Source organism: Lynx canadensis, chromosome D3 (assembly GCF_007474595.2).
Source record: "Lynx canadensis isolate LIC74 chromosome D3, mLynCan4.pri.v2, whole genome shotgun sequence".
Classification (NCBI taxonomy): domain Eukaryota; kingdom Metazoa; phylum Chordata; class Mammalia; order Carnivora; family Felidae; genus Lynx; species Lynx canadensis.
Genome location: NC_044314.2, coordinates 68418202 through 68431343, shown reverse-complemented (window position 1 = coordinate 68431343; position 13142 = coordinate 68418202).

Sequence of the window (13142 nt, the reverse complement as noted above, 5' to 3'; positions counted from 1 at the left end):
AAGACGCTGTGCAGGAGGTTCCCGCACTGAACGCAGGCCGAGGCCTCAGGCCCCTTTGTAGGCAGAGACCTTACAAGCCTCTGAGATTTGCCGGGAAGAAGATGCTACTGAGGCCGGCTGGGCCATGTTGCTTCTTTTCCAGGTCTCAGGAAGTCCTTCGGTTGCCGGCGCGGGTGGCCGGTCTTCCCCAGGGAGGGTCTGGGGGACTCGGCCGAGGCAGGGAAGCCGGGGCGGTGGGAATGGCCTGCCCAAAGCAGCAGTCCGCCGCTAGCGTAGACGAAGCTGTGCACGGCTCTTCCGAAAGCCCAGATGTTTTCCCTCCCTGGCTCTCCTTACGTGGCTCCCGACCAATTACTACCAGCATTTACTGAGCACCTGCTGGGAACCAGGCCCCGTAACGGGGGCTCCATAGACCTCACTGCGTCACAAAGACCCTCACAAGCACGTATTAAAGTGCTACTTCATAATCCAAACGAGCAGACGGACGCTCAGAAATACATGGCCTACCCAAGGTCGCACAACTCGAAACAGAGCTCCCAGTCTTTAGCCATCCATTCTGTAAAAACAAAACAAAACAAAAACTAAGAAATAATCGGGCAATGCAAACACGTAAAAAATAAAAGAGGAAATTCTCCTGAACTGGTCACACCCATTCCCGCTGGTCTACAAAGGAAGCAGCATTAACTCTCGGTTGAACGTGTCCACCCGGACGTCTTTCCACACTCAGCCAATATGCTTGAGTGTGTATTATGTGCCCAGCATGTGCAAGGACGTTACAGTTGTCTTTCAGACAGAGGGAGTCTCGGGGTGTAGAAATTGCAATCAGTCTAGCTTTTCATCATCTTAACTAGTCAGGGTATGGAGATGGATGAGGCCTCTTCCCACTCCAAATTTCCCAACAATCTCCCATCTCACCCAGAGGAAAGCCAAAGTCCCGACTGTCCAGAGGCCCTGCCTGATCTGGCCCTTGGCCATCTCCAACCTCGGCCCCGCCATCCTGTCATCATCCCCCTTGCTCCGTTCCAGCCGTAATTCATTGTTTCTTAAACACTCACAGACACACTGCCTCAGGACCTTTGCACCTGCTGCCTCTGAAATATCTCTCTCCCGGATATCTGAAGGGCTCACATCCTCACCCGCTTTAGGTCTATCCACAAATGCCCTTTTACCTTAATTAAATTTGACTCCTCTCACCCCAAACACTCTACACCCCCTTTATTTTCTTTTTCCTCATAGCATCTAGTCCCCTCCGACATACTATAAAAATCTATTTCTTTTAACATTTTTTTTATTTTTAAGTAATCTCTACACCCAACATGGGGCTCAGACTCACACCCCAAGATCAAGAGTCGCATGCTTGCGCTTTCAACAATAGCCAAATTATGGAAAGAGCCTAAATGTCCATCAACTGACGAAGGGATAAAGAAGACGTGGTTTGTATATACATTGGAATACTACTTGGCAATGAGAAAGAATGAAATCCTGCCATTTGCAGCAACGTGGATGGAACTGGAAGGTATTATGCTAAGTGAAATAAGTCAGGCAGAGAAAGACAGATACCACATGTTTTCACTCCTGTGTGGATCCTGAGAAACTTAACAGAAGACCGGGGGGAGGGGAAGGGGGGGGACGTTACAGAGAGGGAAGGAGGCAAACCATAAGAGACTCTTAAATACTGAGAACAAACTGAGGGTTGATGGGGGGGTGGGGGAGAGGGGAAAGTGGGCGATGGGCATTGAGGAGGGCACCTGTGGGGAGGAGCACTGGGTGTGGTATGGAGACCAATTTGACAAGAAATTATATTTAAGAAAAAAAAAGCGAATGGAAAATGAAAAGAATTCAACATACACATTAAAAAAAAGTCACATGCTCTACAGACTAAACCAGTCAGGCGCCCCAAAATTCTTAATTATCTTACTTTTTCCACTCACAATTGAATCCCCGGAACCTTCGAACATTGCCTGGCACACAGTGGGCTCTTAATGAAAGCTCGTTGGCTGGGGCGCCTGGGTGGCCCAGTTGGTTAAGCGTCCCGCTTCAGGTCAGGCCATGATCTCACAGTGCACGAGTCTGAGCCCCATGTCGGGCTCTGCACTGACAGCTCAGATTTGGATTCTGTGGCTCCCATCTCTCTCTTCCCCTCCTCACTCATTCTCTCTCTCTGTCTCTCTCAAAAAGAAAGAAACATTTAAAAAAAATTTTTTTTTAATTAAAAAAGACTTACGGGCTGGGTACATTAACGAGAAGAGGCAACAAGACTCAGACGTGCCTGAACATTTTTTAGAACCTCTGAACCTCTTTTTGGAGCCAGGACTCAGCTGGGACATCTAAAAGGACAGAGTACAAGGGCAGGTGGAGGGCGGCAGGGGGCTCTTCCCCCAAAGCCATTTTCTGCAGATACCCCGTCCCAACTCAGCCAAATTTTGGTGAGGCCCCAAATCCAAAGGACCTCAAGTCAGAAATCCTCAACCCTGGTGTACCAGGAACAGGGTTCTAGAAATTCAGAAACCCAAAGAAGGAGCCGCCGTGCGGGGACAGCGTAGTCCCAGACAGCTGCCTCCACTGCAGGCCGTTTCCCCAGGTGTGATTTATGCCTCTGGCTGAACTTTATTTTCTACTTTTTGGATTCTGCTCTGGAATTTTTTTCTCCTTGGCCTTTTCCTGGGTCAATGCAGTCCTGATATTTGATTTACTGTTAACAGTATTGACTGCATAGGATTGAGCCAAGAAATGGAAGAAATTGCTTTTTCTTTCTTTCTATCTCCTCGTTGACAACTCAGTCTTAGGGCCGGGTTGGCCAAGCTTGGCGAATGCGAAAGAGGGCAAAGGGAGGGAGGGGGGGTTCCGTGCCTCCGCGGCTGGAAGGCTACCCTGGGAAGGAAATTAGCGAGGGGTCGTCAGCCAAAGAGCACCCCACGCCTGCCTCTCGTCCAAAATTTTTCCCTCCTCAACAAGACAAAGGCTTGGAGAGGAGGCGGTGGGAGCAGGCCCACCTTGGATTGAAGCTGTGTGGTCCTGTGTGGTCTTTCTTCTGCCCAAATACACAAACAAGCACTCACCCGAGTCCACGAAAAGGGTCTGGGAAGCCTGAACGTTTTTGAGGATATTTATTTATTGTGGTAAAATATACATAACATAAAATTCACCACTTTAAGTATTTTTTTTTAATTTGAGAGAGAGAGAGAGAGCGGAGGAGGGGCAGAAGGAGAGAGAATCCCAAGCGGGTTCCATGCTCAGCACAGAACCCCACACGGGGCTCCATCCCATGACCCTGGGATCACGACCTGAGCGGAAATCAAGAGTCAGACTGTCAAATAAACATTAAAAAAAAAAGGTGGGGGGGAGCGCCTGGGTGGCTCGGTCGGTTGAGCGTCTGACTTCAGTATTTGTCCTTTTATGAGTGGCTTATTTCACTTAGCCTAACGCCCTCAAGGTTCATCCATGTTGCGGCCGGTGCCAGAATGTCCTTGCTCTTAAGGACGAACGACGTCCTACAGTACGGATAGATCACATTTTGTTTTCCCATTCATCTGTGGGTGGACGCTTACGAATCATGTGGCCATGAGCTTGGATGTAGCCTAGAGGTTTTTGAGATGTTGTAATGACAGCCCCCGCCTCTCCCAAATGAGGGTTTGCTTGCAGCCATTCCTTACTGCTCGCAGTAAAGTGCTCTCACAATTACTCTCCTGGACCGCATATGGAGTCAGGCTCAGGAAATACCACAATGAGGGAGACAGACACTGCCCTGCCGTCGCGGGGCTCACAGTCTGCTGGAGACTAAATATAAATCAACACACAGCCAAGTACACACATCATTACAAACTGTGATAAGGGGGCCGGGGTGGGGGGGGAAGAGGGAGCTGGGAAAGAGACGACAGAGAGGGTCCTGCTTTACCTGAGCCGGAAGGATGCTCTCAGAAGGAAGCTCCAGGATAAGCTCATTTTCCACGTAAGAGAAGAACAAAGATCATCGGAACAATGGCGGGGAATTTCTGTCGTCCACACTCGGGGAGCTGCGGGTACAAGGATACAGTGATTTCTGGCAGGCAGCCTGCCGGATGCCTCAGACCAGCTCATGAGAGCCAGGGGTTGCATTTTCAGGAACCTTGTGAGCTGGCTGTGAAATGCAGCTATCATTAAAAGTCAAATTGTAGAAACTTGCAATCAAACGAATCACATTAAAAATCGTTCAAAACTCACCACTTCCTAACTACTTGACCACGTTTTATTATCATCCTCTGCTCTTAGAGTTGTTTACACCCATCTCACCCCTCTGGCAGAACCGCATATAATGGAACCTGTGCATCTCCCCCGTCCCGCTGTCAAAGGCATCATGTTGGTGACTTGAAATCAGCCGCAGTGGGAGCATTAACACCACAGATCTTGGCAAATGCTCTAAACTGGGGCCTGATTTGTTATTGTTTTGTTGCTTGTCTCGAGGTAAGAAAGGGACGTGCCAAGTGTTAATAAAGTAGATTTAACGCAAAAGGTATGAGGTGCCCATGGCCGCTCTTTGGTGAACAGGCACAAAGAAGTTGCTCTCTGCACTGAGGAGCAGGTGGCGTTCCAACGCAGGCTTTTGTTGTGTTTTGTCTTCCTCGTTAACGTAAACAAAAACACCAACCAAGATTCACATCAGAACAACACATGTTAAATGTTAAACATATACCAGCGTGCAACTGAATCATTACCGTGACTTCCACATTTAAAAATCAAGAACTGTGGGGGCGCCTGGGTGGCTCAGCCGGTTGAGCGTCTGACTTCAGCTCAGGCCGTGGACTCGGGGTTCGTAGGTTCGAGCCCCGCATCGGGCTCTGTGCTGACAGCCGGGAGCCTGGAGCCTGCTTCGGATTCTGTGTCTCCCTCTCTGTTTTTGCCCCTTCCCTGCTCTCTGTCTCTCTCAAAAATAAATAAACATTTTTTTTTTAATTTGAAAGTTAAGAACTGTGGCTACAATACTTTTTGAAAACTATTTTTGGACATGGAAAAAACATTTAAGGAAAGGTGGTTTATCCGTTCAAATTAGTGAGCCATTCAGATGGTGTATGAGGACACTGGAACAGGGCATCTGAAATCAGAGCTAGTCCAGCAAACTCCAATAGCATGATATGTACCAACTGATTGATAGAAGGGGTGGAGTAATTGATTCGAGCTCTGTCACTAATGTAATCATGAGCTCAGGCAATTTTCTGAGCCCCAGGTTTCTGCTCTATAAAATGAGGATAAGATGCCTTCCTTGACTATATCCCAGAGAGGTACAGGGATCAGATACAGCAGGAGTGATGGGGACTCATTTGCATGTAAGTAGTAGACGACAACATAAACATAAACTAGCTTAATGGGAAAAGGGGAGAGTCATTCGTTCTCAAAATTAGTTGGGATATTGGGGCAGCTCAAGATTCAAAAGAAAAGCTCTCATTTTTCCCTTTTGCCTCATCTCACGAAGGTGGCTACACGCTCTCCTTCTGCAGATGCACCTTCCCCCTTCTCCGTCGGGCTGGTACCTGCCCTACAAACCTCAGTGGAGAAGAAGCGCTCCCTCCCACCAAGCCCACATAGCAATCCCAGGGAAGGGCTCTGATTGGCCCCGCTTGGGTCATGTGCTGCCTGTTGCACCAATCACCGTCGCCACAGAGATTGGATGCTGCGTTTGGTCTTACCTGCGTCGTGGGACCACTTCTGCAGCCAGGGCAAGCCGGATCTGCTTCCAGAGAGCTTTCTAGGCAGAGTTCAGCAATCCACTCCGGGAGGTTGGATGTGCGCCGGAAAGATGAAAGCAACAAGTGTGAAGGATTGTTGAGGAAGATCATCCTCAGAAGAGAGGGAGGAGGTTGTCTGTATCTCACACACGGACTGAACACTTAACAAACATATCTTTTCACACTGCAAAATTGATCCTGTAGCTCCAGGCTGGAAACCTGCAAGGTCGTCATGATCTGGGCTTGCCCACATCTCGGGGCTCATTTTGGGCCTTCTCCTGCTCTCACAGTGCCGCCGCCCCCGGCCCCACCCTCCGGCTTCTCTGTTTCACACTGTCTCTCCCTTTCCTTCCTCAAGGTCTTTCACACATGTTTCCTCTGCCTGGACTACTCTTCCCCTAACTGCTTAACCCCAATCAATCTTTCTAATCTACTTCCCCCATGAGCACCCTGGACAATAGAGGCGTATTTGTCTTGTTCACAGTACATCCCGCGGCTGAGCGCAGGGCAAGGCACAAAGTAGATAGTCAACAAACACTTCTGAAATGAATAAATAAATGACTGTTTATTATTCTAAGAGGAGAAAAGTCACGACTTCCTGCCCTTACACACAGATTCATTCATTCTTGCCTTCTGGCAATACTGTGCCACGGGCTAGGAGACAGAACAATAAACAAGGAATTATTCTTGCCTTCAAGAAGATCCTGGTTTCATGGGAAAAGATGGTGGAGAGCCACAGAGCTGGCACAGAAGGAGCACGGGGTGGGTGAGGGGCAAGGGAGAGGAGGCAAACACTTTGCGGAGAAGGGGAAGCCCAAAATCAGAAGTGATAGATAAATAGAAATTAGGTGGTAAAGGTAGGCAAACCCAGGGGGCGGCACTGAGATGGGAAGGTGAGGTTATTCCAGGCAGAGGGAACAGTAATGCAAAGATCTGCAGGCTAAGAGGAGAAGTGATGTGTAGTCAGAGAGAGAGAGAGAGAACATCAGCCCACATATTATGGGGGAATGTGTGTGAGGATCCAGGAGGCTGACTCCAGAGAGGCAAACCCAGAATGGCTTTTAAGCCATTGTAAGGAGACTGTGCTCGATCCAAATAGGGCCACAAGACCTCACTGAAGTATATTAATCAGGGATGTGACTTGGCCACATTGTGTATTAGAAAGAACTCTTCAGCTGGCCCATCACCTTGGGGACACGAGCTAAGAGTATCAGTTTAAAGGGTTCAATTTAGACGGATTAATGACTCCATGGTAGGGGCAGCTGGGCAGGTCTGACAGTTTCCCACCTTTTGAAGTCGATATTGTAATCCCTGATTCTTGGAACCCTCCTCCCCTAGGTTCCCAGAAGCATAGACTCATACAAATGGAGAAACCTTGCCTCATAGGCCCAGGCAAAGGGGGGCACAGCCCCTCAGTCTCGCAGAGGCCAGAAGAATATAAGGTGGAACTCTAGAATCACAGCATTGCAAAGGCTTGGAATCCCAGAATTACGAACCAATAACATCAATCTTGGCCAGCTCAGGACGACTCCGTGGCGTTAGGCAGCCCAAACCCTTATGAAATGACACACGATTCTTCTTGGGGAGGTGGCCTTGGTCTCCCTAAACCTCCTTCATACGGGGCCCAGTGGGTTATCTTGTCCCTCCCGCTGCATGGCTGCTTCCTTGAAGCCCCCCACCCTACACCCCGGTGGGCTATACTCGGGCACCCTCTGGCCCAGACCCCACTCCTCCCTGCAGAGAACAGAAATATTTTCTTAGCTAGCATCGGTCCTTAAGGATAAATGCTGTGTTTTCTTTCTTTTTTTTTTTTTTTCATCCCCACCTCGGAGGGTGCCAGAGTTCAACTCAATTTTCTCAGATTAAATAAAATTTCAAAGTGTCAGTCCCCAGCAAACGACAAGTTGGAAGGTGGTTGATTTTCCTAACCCGATCGCCAGTCCAATTACAATTTTTAATCTATATGTAGATAATGGTGAACAAAACCCCATAGAAATGTCAAGAGTGAGGAGGTTATTAGCTTAGTTTTAATTACTGTCGATCATTCTTAGCAACTGGAGAGACCCGGCAAATTGGGGGACGGCGGCCCTCCTCCAGAAGAGTTCAGCCGGGCCCCTGGGCTGCTCTTCTGCGAAGCCAGCCCCGCAAGGAGGCTGTCGTGGCGCCCGGTCAATGCCACGAGTTCCTGCCCAGACAGGCCCGTGAACTTGGACTCAGGCGGAATCAGGCCGCACCAGCTGATGCGATGTGACCACAGACCTTCCCCCTAGAGCGTTTCTTAAGGCTGCAAGCCTCATCCGGGCGCTCCCAACCTCTTTGTGTCGAAAACCTTCCCAGGGGTTATCTTTTGTCTTGATGATAAAAGTAACACGGGCTCCTTTAGAAAGATGTTTGAGAAATTGGAAAAGACAAACCATGGAGGGTAGAAAATGAACCTATGCCAGTCTTACTGCCTAAAAAAACTATTAGTATTTTGAGTTATTTCTAGCCTTGTCAATGTGTGTGTGTATACACACATGTGTAAATATATACACATATATATATAATAAAATATATGATACATACCCTATATATATAATAGATCTATACCTATATATTAAATACATGTGTATTTAATATTAAATTTCTGTAATAGGAATAAATATTTTACAGTGTAATATTATAAATACAACTATAATTAAACAATAACACATAATGTAATGTTACAATTATATATACATATGCAAAAATTGGAATTATACTGCATGTGGATTTTTACATCCCGCTTTATTTACTTACTTATTTTTTCACTTATCGTGATATCATAAACAGCTTCTTGTATCGTGGATGTTATTTGCAAGCATAACTTTAGTGGCTGCAGAATATTCTATACCCAGGATACAACACACATTTCACTAATCCCTCCCTTATTTTTACACATACAAGGCCAATGCATATTTTATTTTTTATTGAAAAAAATTTTAATGTTTGTTTATTTTTGAGAGAGAGAGACACAGAGCCTGAGCAGAGGAGGAGCAGAGAGAGAGGGAGACACAGAATCTAAAACAGGCTCCAGACTCCGAGCTGTCAGCACAGAGCCCAACGCGGGGCTCGAACTCGCAAACTGTGAGATCATGACCTAAGCCGAAGTCGGATGCTTAACCGACTGAGCCACCCAGGTGCCCCCCCCCATGCATATTTTAATACAGAGGCAACAACATCTTATGTTTAATATTGTACTCTGGTTTTTTTCACTTAATGATAAGTGGTTTTCTGTGTTATTGTGAACTCTGTGGCTGTCGTTTTAATAGATCATTCAACCTCCAGCAAGTATTTTTGAAATGGTAACCTGTGCCAAGCACCGTGCTAAGTGTTAGGAATGTAGAGATTGGAATCCTCTAAGCATTAGAATCACCTAGCATTCTTGATCTTATAAACCTTTTATTAACCTGAATATACATTCTAATATAATACTTCTAAATCTTTCGTTACATTGAATATACATCCTAATCAAATGAGCCATTCTGTTATTGCAGATTTGGGTGGATTAACATTTCTCATATTTGTACAGAACACTACCCAGGATATTTTGGTAGGTAAACTATTATCTCTATTCTGAAGCATCTTCTTCTTATAAATTCCTCAGAATGCAATGGTCAAAGGTAGTCACATTTTTAAGGTTCTTAGTGAGAAATCTGGTTCCTACTTAAATGAAGTTTTAAGCAAGAAACTGATCCGTGACCTAAAGCAAATACCAAAAAAAGAGTCAGAGTTAGAGCCCGAAGGGGCTCTATTCTAATTCATTAGAAACAGTGCTATGTTTAATATCTCCAAGGCTATCAGAAGGATATAAGGAAAGGATAACAGCGACCCATTCACAGATAGAGATACACAATTTTTTAAACTGATCGCATTCATCATTTCATTTGTGAAACATTTTTTGGAAACTACGAAGTCACATCTTCTGAAGCGTAGGGTAAGCACCGCTTGTCGTTTGGTAAAGCGATTTCAGGTAGAAAAGACATGAACCTACTTTTAATTGCCATCGTCGTGTGTTTGTGTTAGTTTGTGTGTTCGGAAAAAAATGCAAGTAGAGTATCAAACCCATAGGCTCATGAGATCAGTTTAGAACAGAGCGAGGAAGGAATAAGAGAGGTGTGTTTAAATTCAGTTTGAAGAACGATATTAAGCATAGAAGCATGCAGGCAGCCTGAAGACAGCAATCACTGGGTGTTCGAGAGGGCCACGGGAGATGCTGGGGAGATCAGTGTGACACAGGACAGTGATGACAAGAGACTGTTATCAAGCCTAAGCTGATGGGTACCAAAAAGCCCAAGATCTCAGGGAACTTGTATTTATTAAGTATTCACATATGGCAAGGCTCTGAGAGCCAAACTTGGGACTTTCCTTCGCTCAAGAGAGTCAAAATGACATTTCAGACCTCCACAGTTGCCCATCAAACTAACCTGGGGAGATTTTTTTAAGGCACCAATGGCTGGGCCCCTTCATTAGAGCCTCTCTGCATCCATACCTCCGAGTGAGGCCTGAGCATCAGTATTTTTTTCTTTTTTTTTCTTTTTTTTAATGTTTGTTTTTGGCAGAGAGAGAGAGACAGAGCATGAGCGGGGGAGGGGCAGAGAGAGACGGAGACAGAATCCGAAGCAGGCTCCAGGCTCTGAGCTGTCAGGACAGAGCCTGACACAGGGCTCGAACTCACGGACCGTGAGATCATGACCTGAGCCGAAGTCGGAATCTCAACTGCCTGAGCCACCCAGGAGTTCCTTTTTTCTCATTTTTAAAAAGCAAATTTATTCTGTAAATTGTTATTTGTTAATGCACAAATCTGCTTGCGTATGAAGAGTGAAAACAATCTTTAAAAAATAAATACATCTAAAATATAAAATTATAGACACAAAGACAGAAGACACTTTCGAGAATTTGATAGCAGTGCCTACGAAAAATTCCCAGTGAACGGAAAATACAGGAAAAAGATTCCAGTATGATAGAGATGATTTTAAGGCTTCCCCAGTGGATCTAACATGCAGCCAGGGTTGAAGACTCCTGGTCAAGATCGCCCTTCCTTCTGGGTGTAATCCTGTTTACAAACGGAGGCTGGAGTCCACACCCCTAGTGATCTCTCCCCTCCTTTGGCATGCTAAGACTTCCCTGGCCCTCTGCTCAAAGGATAATGAGGCTAATGGCCAATCAAGTCCTAATGAGAATTGATTCGTTTATAAGCTGCAATTATGTTGCCAGGTGCTTCCCACTTGCCAAACCCAGGAGACTCAAGGGCAAGCAGGATATGGCCTGGGGAAGGCTGGGCATGTGGGGACAGTGGAGAGGAGACAGAGAAGTTGCATCTTCGGGAGTTCTGGGTGAACTTGGGGTCCACGCACCAGTGGGATCTTGGTACCAGATCAAGTAAATACCCACCATTTAATGAGTCCAGAAAACTCAAATCCAGATCATGTGCACCTCTGAGGATCCCATCAGAGCATGAACACCAAGGTTCTGCACCAAGGACATACTGGAAGATGGGAGGATGGGAGGGAAGGGGTGTCTGTTAGGAAAAGAAATGGAAACAGAAGCAGAGAGCACGAGGAGGCGGACCCACACACTCTCAGTTCAGCAGCCTATCAGGATCCTTCCTGAGACTCTAGGTTTATGGGAAAATCCCTCCCCCACACTAGTATGCAAATCAGGGAAACTGGCAAGATCATTCCTCAAGGATAGGGGTTAAGGCTTGGGAAGGCATTTGATGATGCATCACCCACTCCTCTTCTTCTACGGGGGGTTCCTGCAATATGTACCCCAAAACAATATCCAAATGATTATCAAACTTCTACTTAACAATAACTGGACAGTCACCTGGCCCTCCTGCCCCTGGCCTCAGTGAAAAGCGGAACTAAAGGATGCAGCAGGGATGTGGGGGCAAGCACTTCATCAACCGATGTGGTCTCTCTCCCCAAAATCAGTGCTTGAAGCTCATTCATCCTGAAATATTCAGGGCTTGTCATCCTGGAGGCACGTTGTGAATATTTCTAGGCATGAGGAACATGAATGGGATGGATAAGGATGTCCTCAAGTGGGGGAGAATGGAAAAAGGTGGAATGGAAAGAACCATGTGAGCTAACAAAATGGAATGCAGCACAGTGGATGGAAAGGTATGCTACAAAATGGGATAGGGTGTAGTGGGATGGCATGGGATGGAAAGAATGGAATAGAATGAGAAGAACTAGAATGAAATGGACTGAGGTGGAATGACATGGAATGGAATGAGATGGGATGAGATGGGATATAACGGGTTACGATGGGATGGGATGGTGGAGTGGGGTTGGATGGGATGGGGTGGGATGGAATGGATGGAATGGGTTGGGGAGGATGGGATGGGATGGATATATGGAATGAGTTAGTGTGGATTATGATGGGTTGGGATGGGATGGGATGGGATGGGATGGGATGGGATGGGGTGGATGGATGGAATGGGTTAGGGTGGATGGTATGTGATGGGATGGGATGGAATGGATGGAATGCGTTAGGGAGGATGGGATGGGATGGGATGGGATGGGATGGGATGGATATATGGAATGAGTTAGTGTGGATGGGATGGATTAGGATGGGTTAGGATGGGTTAGGATGGGATGGGGTGGGGTGGATGGATGGAATGGGTTAGGGTGGATGGTATGTGATGTGATGGGATGGGATGGGATGGGATGGGATGGAATGGATGGGATGGGATGGGATGGGATGGGATGGGATGGGATGGATGGGATGGGATGGGATGGGATGAGATAGGATGGGGTGAATGGGATGGGATGGGGTGGAATGGGTTAGGGTGGATGGGATGGGATGGGATGGGATGGGATGGGATGGATATATGGAATGAGTTAGTGTGGATGGGATGGATTAGGATGGGTTAGGATGATATGGGATGGGGTGGGGTGGATGGATGGAATGGGTTAGGGTGGATGGTATGTGATGGGATGGGATGGGATGGGATGGGATGGGATGGGATGGATATATGGAATGAGTTAGTGTGGATGGGATGGATTAGGATGGGTTAGGATGGGTTAGGATGGGATGGGGTGGGGTGGATGGATGGAATGGGTTAGGGTGGATGGTATGTGATGTGATGGGATGGGATGGGATGGGATGGGATGGAATGGATGGGATGGGATGGGATGGGATGGGATGGGATGGGGTGGATGGATGGGATGGGATGAGATAGGATGGGGTGAATGGGATGGGATGGGGTGGAATGGGTTAGGGTGGATGGGATGGGATGGGATGGGATGGGATGGGATGGATATATGGAATGAGTTAGTGTGGATGGGATGGATTAGGATGGGTTAGGATGATATGGGATGGGGTGGGGTGGATGGATGGAATGGGTTAGGGTGGATGGTATGTGATGGGATGGGATGGGATGGGATGGGATGGGATGGATGGGATGGGGTGGATGGG